The sequence below is a fragment of the Odocoileus virginianus genome, chromosome 21 (genome assembly GCF_023699985.2).
Source record: "Odocoileus virginianus isolate 20LAN1187 ecotype Illinois chromosome 21, Ovbor_1.2, whole genome shotgun sequence".
In the NCBI taxonomy this organism is placed as follows: Eukaryota; Metazoa; Chordata; class Mammalia; order Artiodactyla; family Cervidae; genus Odocoileus; species Odocoileus virginianus.
Genome location: NC_069694.1, coordinates 19,486,140 through 19,498,558, shown reverse-complemented (window position 1 = coordinate 19,498,558; position 12,419 = coordinate 19,486,140). Strand labels below are relative to the sequence as shown.

General features: G+C 42.7%; 1 long non-coding RNA gene across 2 annotated transcripts; it reads right to left on the bottom strand.

The window, feature by feature from the left end:
* LOC139030212 (uncharacterized) lies at positions 1 to 5,952 on the bottom strand. 2 transcript variants are annotated; one of them, XR_011482496.1, is made up of 3 exons: positions 5,864 to 5,952; positions 4,971 to 5,131; positions 1 to 405 (listed from the first exon to the last, which is right to left on the bottom strand). It is a non-coding gene; the product is annotated as an uncharacterized lncRNA (long non-coding RNA). The 2 variants fall into 2 exon arrangements; XR_011482497.1 differs by lacking the exon at positions 1 to 405 and adding an exon at positions 3,893 to 4,108.
* Positions 5,953 to 12,419: the final 6,467 nt, after the last annotated feature.

The window sequence follows — 12,419 nt, the reverse complement described above, 5'->3', positions numbered from 1 at the left end:
TTTGATGCATTAATTCATTTAATCCTCATGAGAGCCCTGAGAGGGGATAAGCAGCATCGTCATCAGCAACCTCATTTTACAGACAAAGAAACTGAGTCGTTTCAAAGATCCCAGGTCCACAGCTGGGAAGCAGCAGAGCCAGGCTGGATTCAGTTTTGCCCAAGGACTCAGGCTCACACCACTTCACTGAGCTCCTGCTGGGGGTGGGTGTTGGAGAGGCAGCAGGTGGTGTGCAGCGTGTCAGGGAGTCACTCCCGGGTTTTACACTCAGGTATCAGGGCTCCGCCCGGTGCTTGAGGACACAGACTGCCATCGCAGACACCACGGTCCAGCTGTGCTGTCCCACCACCTCCAGCTGTGTGACCCTGGGCAAATGACTCATCTTCTTCTAAACTGTCTCCATGTCTGTAAAAAGAAGGATGAAATCAGTGGATCTGCCCATCTTCGTGGTGTTGCAAAGGCCAGGTAAGGTAGCACTGTCCATTATCACACAAGGTGCATTGTCCATTATCAAGCCCTAGAAAAGAGTAATGCATCCTTTGGATATTATTCATGCTTGTCTACTTGAAAAAAAAGCTCACAAAAAAAGACATCCCCTATAAGACCACGAAAAATAATAAAAGGTTAATAAATAGCTGTGGTAGCATGTCTCCAAAGATGATCCCACCCATGGACCACATCTCCCATTATAAGCTTGCAGGGGAGGAATATGACCCCTGGGGGAAGTCAGTGGCCATATGTGAACTGTGACCACTGGCATGAAGTGAGAAAGTCCAAGCTAGCCATCTGGAGGGAGACAGGTAGCCAGCCTCCAGCCATTCAGGCCACCTCAGCCCAGGAGACACATGTGTGAGTGAGCAAAGCATCTTGGATGTTTATCCTAGTTCAGCCTTTAGATGACCTCAGCCCCAGCCACCATCATGCTGAACTGCATTAGCGTCCCCAAACAAGCGCTGCCCAGGAGAATCCTGTCAACCCACTGAACCAGGACAGATACAAATAAACCGTTTGAGACCCTGAGTTTGGGGGTTGTCTCTTCACAGCAATAGATAACTAAAACAGTGCCCTAGGCTAATTTTTAATATTTTAACTGAACTGTGTAGTTGGCTTTGAGCTTCCTGGCATTCAAAGCAGAAAGGGGAGCAGGGTGGATTATATGCACTTCTTCTTGTCTTGAGGTACTATGATTCACTTGAGTGGATAGTTGATCTGACCCATCTCCTTGCAGACAAATCAGAATGAAAATTAAACTACCCCACTTACATGGCAATCTCTCCTATTCTTACCAAAATTACAATTGCTCAGATTCTATAATCTGCCTTGCTAGAGTGAACCAAAGGATTGCAGGTGTCGTTAAGGAGAAGATGTCCCTTGCATTTGGCCCAAATCTTTCAGAATGGAACTCAAGACCGTTTCCTCCTGTTTGGTTCCCAGTGCATCTTCTGCCTCCTCCCTCATTCCAATCCCACATTGAGTCACAAACAGGCTTGGTGACTCCGGGGTCCTGAGCAGCCAAAATTAATGATAGAAATGCCAGAAACAGTTGAAACAGAAGAAGATTGGATGATTTATTCAAACCTTCAGGAAAAATTACTACTGAGCCCAGAATTGAAGTTTAGACTTGTGGCTCCTAATCACCTAGAATGCAGTGCTTCCCTGGTGCTAACCCCCCAAAACGGACACAAAAAGCACGTAAAATATATACCAGCGCTCATGTCTTATGTCCTTTAAAACCATGCTCTGGAAGGTCAGAAGCCATTTCCATCTTCTGAATGGTACAATGTTTAATGCCTTACTGGTGCTTATTAAAGCTTTTCTTCATTGAGTGACCTTCCAAGTTTATGGCTATAAACCACCTCAGATGAGTGTGAGTCAGTGGTTTCCAATCTCTCCGGTATGACCTTGACACTTGGGACCAGCAGGCAATCAATGCCCAGGACATTCTGGGGAGTCTGGGTCAGCACATGGGGTATTGGAAGTGACCTCAGTCACTTGGGACCTGAACTTAGCCCACGTAGCCCTGGAAAGGTAGTGATACTTGTCTTCTGGGTCCTGAACCTCATTTTCAATATTCTTCCCCCTCGTTTGTCTTCACAATTGGACATCAGAGTCCTTATGCTGAAGCTCCTTGTGGATAGTTTTAGGTTAATACAGAGCAAATCTGAGACCCTGAGCCGTCTGGTGAGTTTCCACGCTCATGCCCTTGCGTCTCGGGCTCGCTCCAGCCATTCCCCACCTGTTTGGTGTGTGCTGGTTCCCACAGCTGGCTGAGAGACAGACAGTACTGGCCCTGGAAGGGCTTGGGAGGTCTCCTGATCCGTGTTCCTGGTTTTCTGGTTTTCCAGGGGTGCCCGCTGAGGTTCCGAGGGATCTTGCCACCCGCAGAAAGGCAGCCTTGGGCTCCGCCACATCTTCTCCCGCCCTGACTCTGATTAATTCATGTTATGAATAAATTCAACAAACAACAAATGTTTGTCGAATGAACACTAAATTATTAATGACTGGTAAAGAGAATGCGTTATGCTTCCCAGAGGTATTTGAATGTGGAACAATGCTTTCACCCAGAGAAGGGAATTTCTGGCCGTAGAATGGGGGTGGGAGTACGGTAGACCAAGCAGTGTGGGGAGATTTGGGGACGGGCACAGTCTTCTGCAGGTCTCTTATCTTATATCCCGAAAGTAACTTCTGTGTCTGCTCAGGATGTGGCTGGCTGCCTTCAACGATTCTAGAAGAGGGCTGGGGAAGAGCTGGGTCTGCCCTGTGCTTTGGGAGGCCGTGCAGGGCTGTGACCAGTGCCCTCTGGATACAAAAGGAGGCACTGGCCTCATTATATGCATGTACCGTGGTTGCTGTTTTAAACTCCAATACTGCTGAACAATTCAGAAATAGATCCATTATAGGTCTGCTTTTGCCCCAGGGCTTTAACACAGGTCACTAGAAAATCCAAGATTGCACAGTAATTCAAACTCTCAAGAGGGAAAGAAAAAAATTGTCTTCAGCACTTCCTCACCCACCTCCCCCCCATCCCCACCCCCAACATAACAAAGAACACCTCTTCATTTCTGTAGTACTTTGGAATAAATAGCTCTTACATTGAACTTGAAATCTAAATTTTTCTTCAGCTATTAATTGATAAGAGAAGCTCGTTTTACCTCTCACGCTCTGAAGTAAGATTACAGTGTAAATAAACTGGGTCAGGTTTAGCAGGATGGACGTGAACTGTTCCCTAATTCCTTTTAATCTCTGTAAAGGAATAACTAGGATTTGGACATCAACATTCAATAAGCAATTATGTCGCCCCTTCAGACTCCATCTAAATCAGTCCTCTGTTCTCTCAAAGAGAATCCAACGAACCGCCAAAGCGTGCTCTTAAATTGCAATCTCCTCTGTTTGTTCTGGCCCCTGAGAGGAAGAGAGATTGTAGGAGGGATTTGCTTTGATTTATATTAATTTTTAGAGTATCAGGGATTTCTTGTTTTACTTGACATGGATCAGGGAAAAGGGGTCAGTAAACAAGGTTTTCTCAACCACTGATCGCTATACCGTGCTCAGCATCTCAGGAGCCTGCTTTCTCATTTTCTCAGTGCCTTAGAATCATTATCTAATTATTAATCTCACCCTAGAGTTCTGAGGAGCTTATGATGCCCATTGAAGTTAATGAAGGCTTTTACCTATAGGTCTGGCACTAAATCATTGTGATTGACTGAGTGCCCACAATCTGGTAGGCACTGATAGAACTGGTAGGGGGAAAAAGAATTAAAACACAGAAGGAATTAAGAAGAGGAAGAAAGAAAAAGCGCGGGGAAGGAGGAGGGTTGAGAAACCAAACCTAGACTGGAACTTCAAAACACCTCATTAGGAAAATGGGGCAGTTAAGGAAGAAATCACCAAGTAATCTGCTTACACTTTAATTAATTATTCATTTATATATATTTACGTGGCACACTTTCTCTAGGGAACCCAATGTGCTTTGCAAACGTATTAAATAATTAACTCTCTCAAATCTGAGTGAAGTGGAAAGGCAGTGAAAATATTCCAGGAAGAGCTGAGCAGGTTGGTGAGTGATGACCAGATGTGTCGCTTTGAAAAGGCAAAACCCACATGGCACCTAGAAGAGACCACAGCACACAAGGCTGACACTGTGATGGTCTGTCTTAGCACCTTCTAGAGTAAGAAGTTTGTTGTTTTTTTTTTTTTAATGTAGATAAATGATGCTAGAAGGACAGACAAACACATAAAGAGAGGTGAATTACTATAGAAATCCAGTATGTTTTGAGAGAGGCTGTTATTAGAAGAAAGTCGAATGGGAAACATTAAAAAAAAATACTGCCTTCAAGACAAAAATAAAATGAAGTATTTCAAATCAAGAACATCAAATATGGCATTAAATAAAATGAAACTGCAAAGGCCAAACACCAAATGATGAGCCATAACATTTACTAGGTTGTGTTTGAACATATTTTCAGTTTCTAAAATTGTATCTTCACTGCACTGTTGACAAGACACATATTAAAAAAAAAAAAAACCTTTAACACAAATGGTTTAAATATCTCTGTGGGAAGTATAAGTGTATTTGCCAAATCATCAGAGGGCAAAACCAAACAAAAATCATAGGAAATGAAAAAAAACCGAGAAGTGAAAGTGGCAGATGTGTGGCTGTAGTGAGCATGGCTGCAGAATGAGCCGGGTAGCCATGTGCCTCCATGGGCTAAGACCTCTTGGTCAATTACAGGAACAGACTTCAGTTCACTGAATCCTACAACTGATAAGCTGGAACCCATACACATAGAAGAAGAGGTATGGTCCTTAGAGAGATCAAAGTGATTAAAACCACAACATGTAATCGTTCACTTACATATCACCCAGGGACACACAGCCCAGCAGCTAATGTTGAGATTTGGCCAATTAGCCTACAGAAAGTCTCAGTGTGGGAGAGAGATGGTAATGAACAAGAAGACAGGTTTTCTTACCTCCTTAAAATGAAAGATGACCTTACCCTAAGTCCATTGGCAGGAAATTCAAATAAAAAGGAAACGGTGGTGAGTTGCAGGGGAAGACACACTTTTAAAAAGTCATTCTATGGATCCCCAACTCCATCTGGAATCTTGACTGCTTTCAATTTTTATTTTACCTTTAAAAAACAAACAAACAGGGATTTATCTTCCTTGGTATGTGGGATAGAACTGGTTCTCCACCAACTCCCAATCAAGGACCTTTGAGCAAGTCCCTTCATCCTCCTGAGCAGGCTTTACCCATTGAAAAAGATGCCAGCCACCCTCAGGATTGTTCCTAGGATTAAAGGACATGGTGGCTGAGAAGTGCTTCGCAAACTACACAGATGTGGGGTTATTTGTATCATTCTGGACAGGGATCAAAGTCTTACTATTCAGGACACACACATCTGAGCATCAGGAACGAAACCTCAGAGGTCTCTGCCTCCCACCTTTTTCCATAGACCAACATCCCACGCTACTACTACTGAAATATTCCAACATCATGCTCCGGTTTCAAAGATGTTGTCTCGTTTTAATTGCTTGCTTTCCCTGTGGACTCATCCCAGTTTACCCGGTGAAGTTCAGCCTTAGTCAGGGAGCAGTTTTCAGCCTTCACATAAATGGACCAGCATCTTCCTACCTAACCTTCCTCCTTCCATCAGCACAGATCACAAAACAAAACCAAACAAGCCCTGTCCCTGTATTCTTTCAGGGACTGTAGATAAATTCTCCTTCCCCCAGATAAACACAGGCCTGCCTATTGGTCTTCCCTGGTGGTTCAGTCAGTGAAGAATCCGCCTGCACTGCAGGAGACCTGCGTTCCATCCCTGGGTCGGTAAGATCCCCCAGAGAAGGGAATAGTTACCCACTCCAGTATTCTTGCCTGGAGAATCCTCATGGACCGAGGAGACTGTTGGGCTGCAGTCCATAGGATCACAAAGAATCAGACACAGCTGAAGCAACTGGGTACACACACACACAAGCTCTATTATTAAGGCACTATTAATATTTTAGGTAATATTTTATTATCATTTACATGAGGACTCTATTCAGGGAGATTTGCTATATCTATAGTTTGAATCTATTTTATATATTACATATAGAAAGCAAACAACTATATATTAGAGATTCAGATTAAACTTATTTAATCTTATTATACAAAATAAGATTAAATTTATTGTATATATATAAGTTTATATATTTTATATATACACAAAATTCATTTAAATTTGTCTATACCTAATCTCAACTCACCAGATTTAAAGTTAGGATGGTTGACAGGTACTTCCCTGACATTTCTAAATCCTGCATCTCCAATTATACAGAAGAAACACCTGCCTACCTAGCCAATTTAACAAAAATAGGCAAAATAAGGGGAAAGCTCTGGCAGCCTCAAGGTGAGAAGCAACACTCCTTAAATGATAACGCCAGATCCCCCAACTGTGATCTCATTAAACCTCACCACACTAAGATGAAGGATTCACTCACTGCTTTTATTTTTATTCTCAGGGAAAAAGACAGTGGAGGTCCAAGGAGATTGAGCCAATTTTCAAGGTCACTCACGTACAGCACAGTAAAGAAGCTGAAAGCCAAATATCTTCAGTCTGCCTGGCTGCGGCAGCCCCCGCTGGACACCAATGCCTGTCCCAGCAGAGGATGGGAGCACTGGGCCCCAGTCAGGGCACCTCACCCTCTTGGGAAATTTCACAAAGCTTTTCCAGCTCCTCCGGACTATGGGTAAGCATCCAACTGATTGTATTACAGCATTTAATATCCTCCCATTTCCCACCCAAACTGAGAAATATTCAAAGGCTTAAGAGCACAGAACATGAACAACCAGTTATTTTTCAGTGCTGCTGTTCTTCAGCGAAGGAAGAAATGGCAAAACCGTCTTTGCACTTCCAACTTAAAATTAAAAAGTGGACTTGCAAAATCAAAAGTTCAACTTCCCTCAGTGAAGAGAAAGGGGTTTGCCCCTTAGCTGGGAGTTTCAAGTAGTCATTTTCACACACGTGCTGTGTGTCTAAATAGTTTGAGAAGTAAAACTGATTTCAGGTTGAAAAACCTCTGGCCACATTCCATAGAAAAATTCAAACATTGTTACATGGAACAATCTTCAGATTGTTGACAATGCATACTTTTATTTCACAACAGTCTCTACACCATGTATATCAATTATGGATCCTCTAGTACAGGGTTTCAAAAGTGGGGGGTGAACTTTTTCCTCCAGGGGACATTTGGCAATGTCTGGAGACATTTTTGCTGATCACAACCAGAAGAGGGGATGTTGCGCTATCGGCATCGAATGAGGGGAGGGCAGGATGCTGTTAAATATGCTATTCACCCAATGCATAGGACAAGCCCCACAACAAAGAATGACCCAGCCCCAAATGTCAACAGTGCCGAGGTTGAGAAACTCTGCTCTATGACCATCACATCCAACATTCAGGAAATAGGTGCCCCTTCCCTTCTGTCCCCGCCCAGAACTCTGCTCGAATTCTTATTGTTGTTACTGTTGTCTTAGCAGGCTCCACATTAGAATAGCTTGAACCAAAAATCTTTTTTCAGATCATTTGCATCTCCAAATGTTGAATACCTGGAGTCTGAAAATGCCATTTGCGATGTACTTTATGATTTGTATTATAAATGGAGTCAAGAACGTTTATATTCTGCATTTGTCTATATTTAATCTAGGTTGTAAATGGAAGCTCCAGCACACAAAGGCCACACGTTACCTTTCTGGGGAGAGATTATGTCAGTCGGTTGGGTGCACTGTGTTCTATTAAAGTTGAAACCAGGCTTCCCTGTCAGACTCTTACAGCTCAATTTGTTTGGGTCTCCCAGCAGAAAGCACAGGAGTCCTGCAAATGGCTCCTTTTGCACAGAGGAGAGAGCGGATCCAGACCACTGGAGCGTGGCCTGCCACCACCCCTTAGCATCCTCCCGATTACCCACTCAGGCCTGGGAGAGCAGCCTGCCTGACAGCTATCAGGGGACATCTGCAATTGAGTCAAGTAAACACCCTGGAGCTGTGTAAGGCAAGAACAAGAGGTTCTGAAACCCTCTTCCTTGCACACCTCTGAGTCCCACAACTCACACTGTGCCATTGGATCTCTTCCTGTCCTCCACCTATTCTTCGCAGGATGTCAACTTTGCTCTTAAGATAAAGACAAAGCTCCTTTAGTGCCTGCAAGGTCCTGCCCACTGCCTTTATTCTCTCTGCTCCTGCCACACAGACCTAATCTTCACATAAGGCACTGTCCCACCGCAGGGCCTTTGCACAAGCCATTCCCATTTCCTCAAGCTCCCCTCCACTCCCCCCACTTTACCTAATTAATTCACTTGCTGGTTTAACAGACATCAGCTCAGCCCATCACTTCCTTAAGAACACTTCCCAGACCTCCCTAAATCAAAGCCTTCAAATACACATCTCCATCTTGCTCTTCCTTCAGAGAGTGCACACTGATGCAGGTTTACAATCATTTGTGTAATTATTTGAATAATGTCTGGCTAGGACATATTATTGTAATCTGAACAACAAGCACGATACCATGTCACAGATGCTGGGTAAGTATTTGTTATTTGACCATTTAATTAGACATTAAACATAAAATGAATGAAACAACATGATTGAATGAATGAAACTTTCTAAAATGTAAAATCACCAGCCAAGATATAGGTGTGAAACTGTGTGTGTGCTTAGGTCCAGGTAACCATTTGGATTGTCAGTCTTTGGCATTTAGATTATTAAAAGGAGCAGAAGAGAAACCTTGCCTACAAAACAACTGAGAAAAAAATTGTATACCTCACTTAGAGCATCATTAAGTTAGAGAACAACTCCCACACTGTGCTTTAGGATGAAGCCAACATCCAGATTCTCATTGCAAATTTGGCTCCCCTAGAATTCTCTTCTTCTCTTCCCTGGTCCTGCTGCTTCCTAAACGTGAAATAGTCACAGCTGCACCATTCCTTTGCTTTTTTTCTCTTTTTTTGGCGTGGCTAAACTTCCTTCTTTAGTTGTATGTTGTGAAGTACCCAAGAAGCCAAGAACACCATTTGAGATATTTAAATACGAATTTGAGAAATGATTCTGACTTAGACATAAAGCCTACAGTCACCATGATGAACATGACTGCAATGTTTAAAATCCCTAAATAAAGAGTTGCAGCACTTTCTGCATATTCATTGCTGAAATGAATATTATATATGATTTCTGATTTTGTAAGCATTCAAACCAGGCAAGAGGGGAATGAGGACTTGCTTGTTTTTATCAATGAAAACAGACTGCACTTGACCGAAGAAAGAACTGTTTCCTCTAGGATAAAGAGTGATGTGTACATGGAAAGCAGTTCTGTGTATTAGTCTCTGAGCAAAGCTTTATTTTTATATTATTGTGTCATTTTATGCACAGTCCCCAAATGCCTTGTCAGTGACAGCCACTCATTAAATCACTTAAACTATCATATAAAAATAAAGATGGAATTTAAGCTACACTAAGCCAGGCAGTCCATTAGCAAATACTGATGGCTCCCCATGGGGTCCCAAGAATTCCTGCAGGTGATGGAGGTATATATTAAAGGAGTATATGGTCCGTTTCCTTGAAAGGACTTGGAGGCAAATCTAAGTGACAGAGAGATGAACATGTGATCAAAATAAGATTATTCAGATAAGAACTGTCTTGGAAAAACAAATTGAAGGTCAGCAGCGGGTCCTCCTTACAGACAGAGGAGGGAAGCTGGGCTCTGAATAAGACAGTTGGTGAAAGGCTAGAAGGTAATGACTCTGGTTAAAGAACCTCTAAGAGGTCAGTTTGGTTAAGCTCCTCCTCTTTGGGATGCGTAGAGCCACAGGATAAACTTGGTACATCTTCCAGAAAGGTCAATATTCCCTTTCTGGAAAAAAATGTATAATATTTTTCAACATGGAAACAAACATGGCTATATCATGGGGGATAATTTTTTTAAAAACGTAAGAAAATGTGGAGCCACAAGAACTTTTGCAGACTGACAGTGGGTGCACAAATGGGTTCAGTCACTCTGGAAAACTATTAGGGAGTTTCAATTAAGCTGAAATATACAAAACCCATCATCTAGAGGTCTACTTCTAGATATGAAAGTGAAAGTAAAGTCGCTCAGTTGTGTCCGACTCTTTGTGACCCCATGGACTGTAGCCTACCAGGCTCCTCTGTCCATGGGATTTTCCAGGCAAGAGTACTAGAGTAGGTTGCCATTTCCTTCTCCAAGGGATCTTCCTGACCCAGGGATCGAACCCAGGTCTCCTGCAGATTCTTTTACCATCTGAGCCACCGGGGAAGCCCATAAGCAGATCATGGAGTCCTCACATAATGCACACATGGCAATGAAAATGGATGAACTACAACCACACGTGGCATCACAGCCAAATCTCACAAATATATTGAGTGAAAGAAGCCATACACAAAGGAATAAACAGTGCATGATTCCATTTACATAAAATCTCAAAATAGGCAAAGTGGACAATAGTGGCTGCTTTCCTTCAGGGAGAAGAGAGTGTAGTACAAAAGGGTGACATCTTATGGGGCATTTGTTTACCGGTGGTCATAAGCCTTGTGATAATTCATTATGCTGTTTATGCTTTGTGTACTTTCTAGAATGTATGTTATACATATTTAATCATATTCTAAAGATTAATTTTTTTTCCTTAAAACGTGTGACCCTTTGAAAATAAAAACACTAGCTTTTGGAGACGTATGTTGCTTGTAGGTGGGACTACCTCCCACCCTCCCTACCCTAAATTTGCTGAAGTATGTGCTCATCCTTTGTGATTAAGTTCAAGAGATATTGACAAGGCAGAGGGGTTATCATGGAAGACCTGGGAGCTAGGAAGTGGATGGGAGTTGGCCAGGTTGTTTCCTAGCTCTGGTGGGGGAGTCCATCAAGGACATAATTTCCTGGGGATTGCCAAATATAAGTCCTAGACCAGGGTTACCTGAAGAGACTGAAACAAATTAACCCACAATGCAAGAGGAATTGGGTTTAAGTATAAAAGTCAGAGGAAAGAGCCAGATAAATGATACCAAGTGACAGATACAAGCAATGAGACAGTAAAGAGGAAACAAGTTGCTGGAAAGAAGTTGCTGAGGAGTCCAAGTAAGGTCAGAAAATAGAAAGATGGGTTCATCTCCCAGAAAGCTGAAACCCAGGGGACTAGGACTGTTTCCCATGCTGCCTGTTTTCCAGCATTAACACTCTGAGGACTCAGAGAAATTGAATTTGAATCTAGGCTTCCAGGTGGCGTCAAGGTTGGAAGAAAGAACACACTTTGTCTGAAAGTTTGTTAGACTGATTTATAATTTCAAAGTCTTTGGCTGTATGGAATGCTGGTCTGCATTTGTACTTTCGCCCCAGGGCCCAGGAACGTTAGGGGTGGATGTTCAGGAGTCTCACATTTATCCCTTAGTAAAGTACCACTCTAGCTTATCAAGAACTTTCTGAAACAGTGATGCTGACAGATCAATGCCCATTACTAGCTATCCCCTATCCCCCAGCTATGGGCAAACTTCACATTGATAGCATGACTTCTGAATTATTTGTGCCAATAAAAATGCTGAGCAGGGCAGGAGTTAAGTCCGGAGAGTCTTGTGAGAACTTGTTAGAGACCTCCAAGATTGATGTCAGCCCATTCATCTGTACATTGTGTGGGCCATTATCTGGCCATCAACACAACCACCTAATCAGTTCCATCCTACCTATATGGTGGAAGGTTTTTGAACTCTGATGCAATCAATATACTTGGCAGGCTGCTCATCTCATGCTCGGGTACTCCTGCTGAGAAGAAATGAAGTGGTTTGACCAGACTTGCCTGGTTCCTGGTGTTCAACCTCCTTTGTACGTGATACTTTTCACTCTGTTTCCTGCTACTGACTTAAACAGCACAATTGAGTTTGGCCACTTGTTAAAGGCAAAGGTGAGCCGTACACAAGGTAATGAGACAAACCTTCAAGATGATCTCCAAAGTTTCTAGTCTGATGGGATAATTGGCATAAACTTCAGAGAACCAAAGGGCAAGGGTCAACACACTTTTTCTGTAAATCATCAAATCATGAACATCTCAGACCTTGCAAGTCATACAGTCTATACTGCAACTACTCAACTCCACTTTGAGATCAGCCACAATGAGAAAGCCACAGTGGAGAGCACAAAGAAATGAAAAGACTGTGTTCTTTATTGATAAAACAGGTGGGAGACCAGATATGGCCAGTGGGTCATAGTCTGCAGACCTCTGTCCTAGGGTAAACACTCCCTGAGAATAAGCAAAGAATTTTAGGAAGTGGATTAATTTTCTGAATCAGTAAAAAACAAACAAACAAACACACACACACACACAAAAACAGCACCATGTATCACCTTTAAGGTGAATCTCACTGAGAGGCTCTGCTCTGCAGAT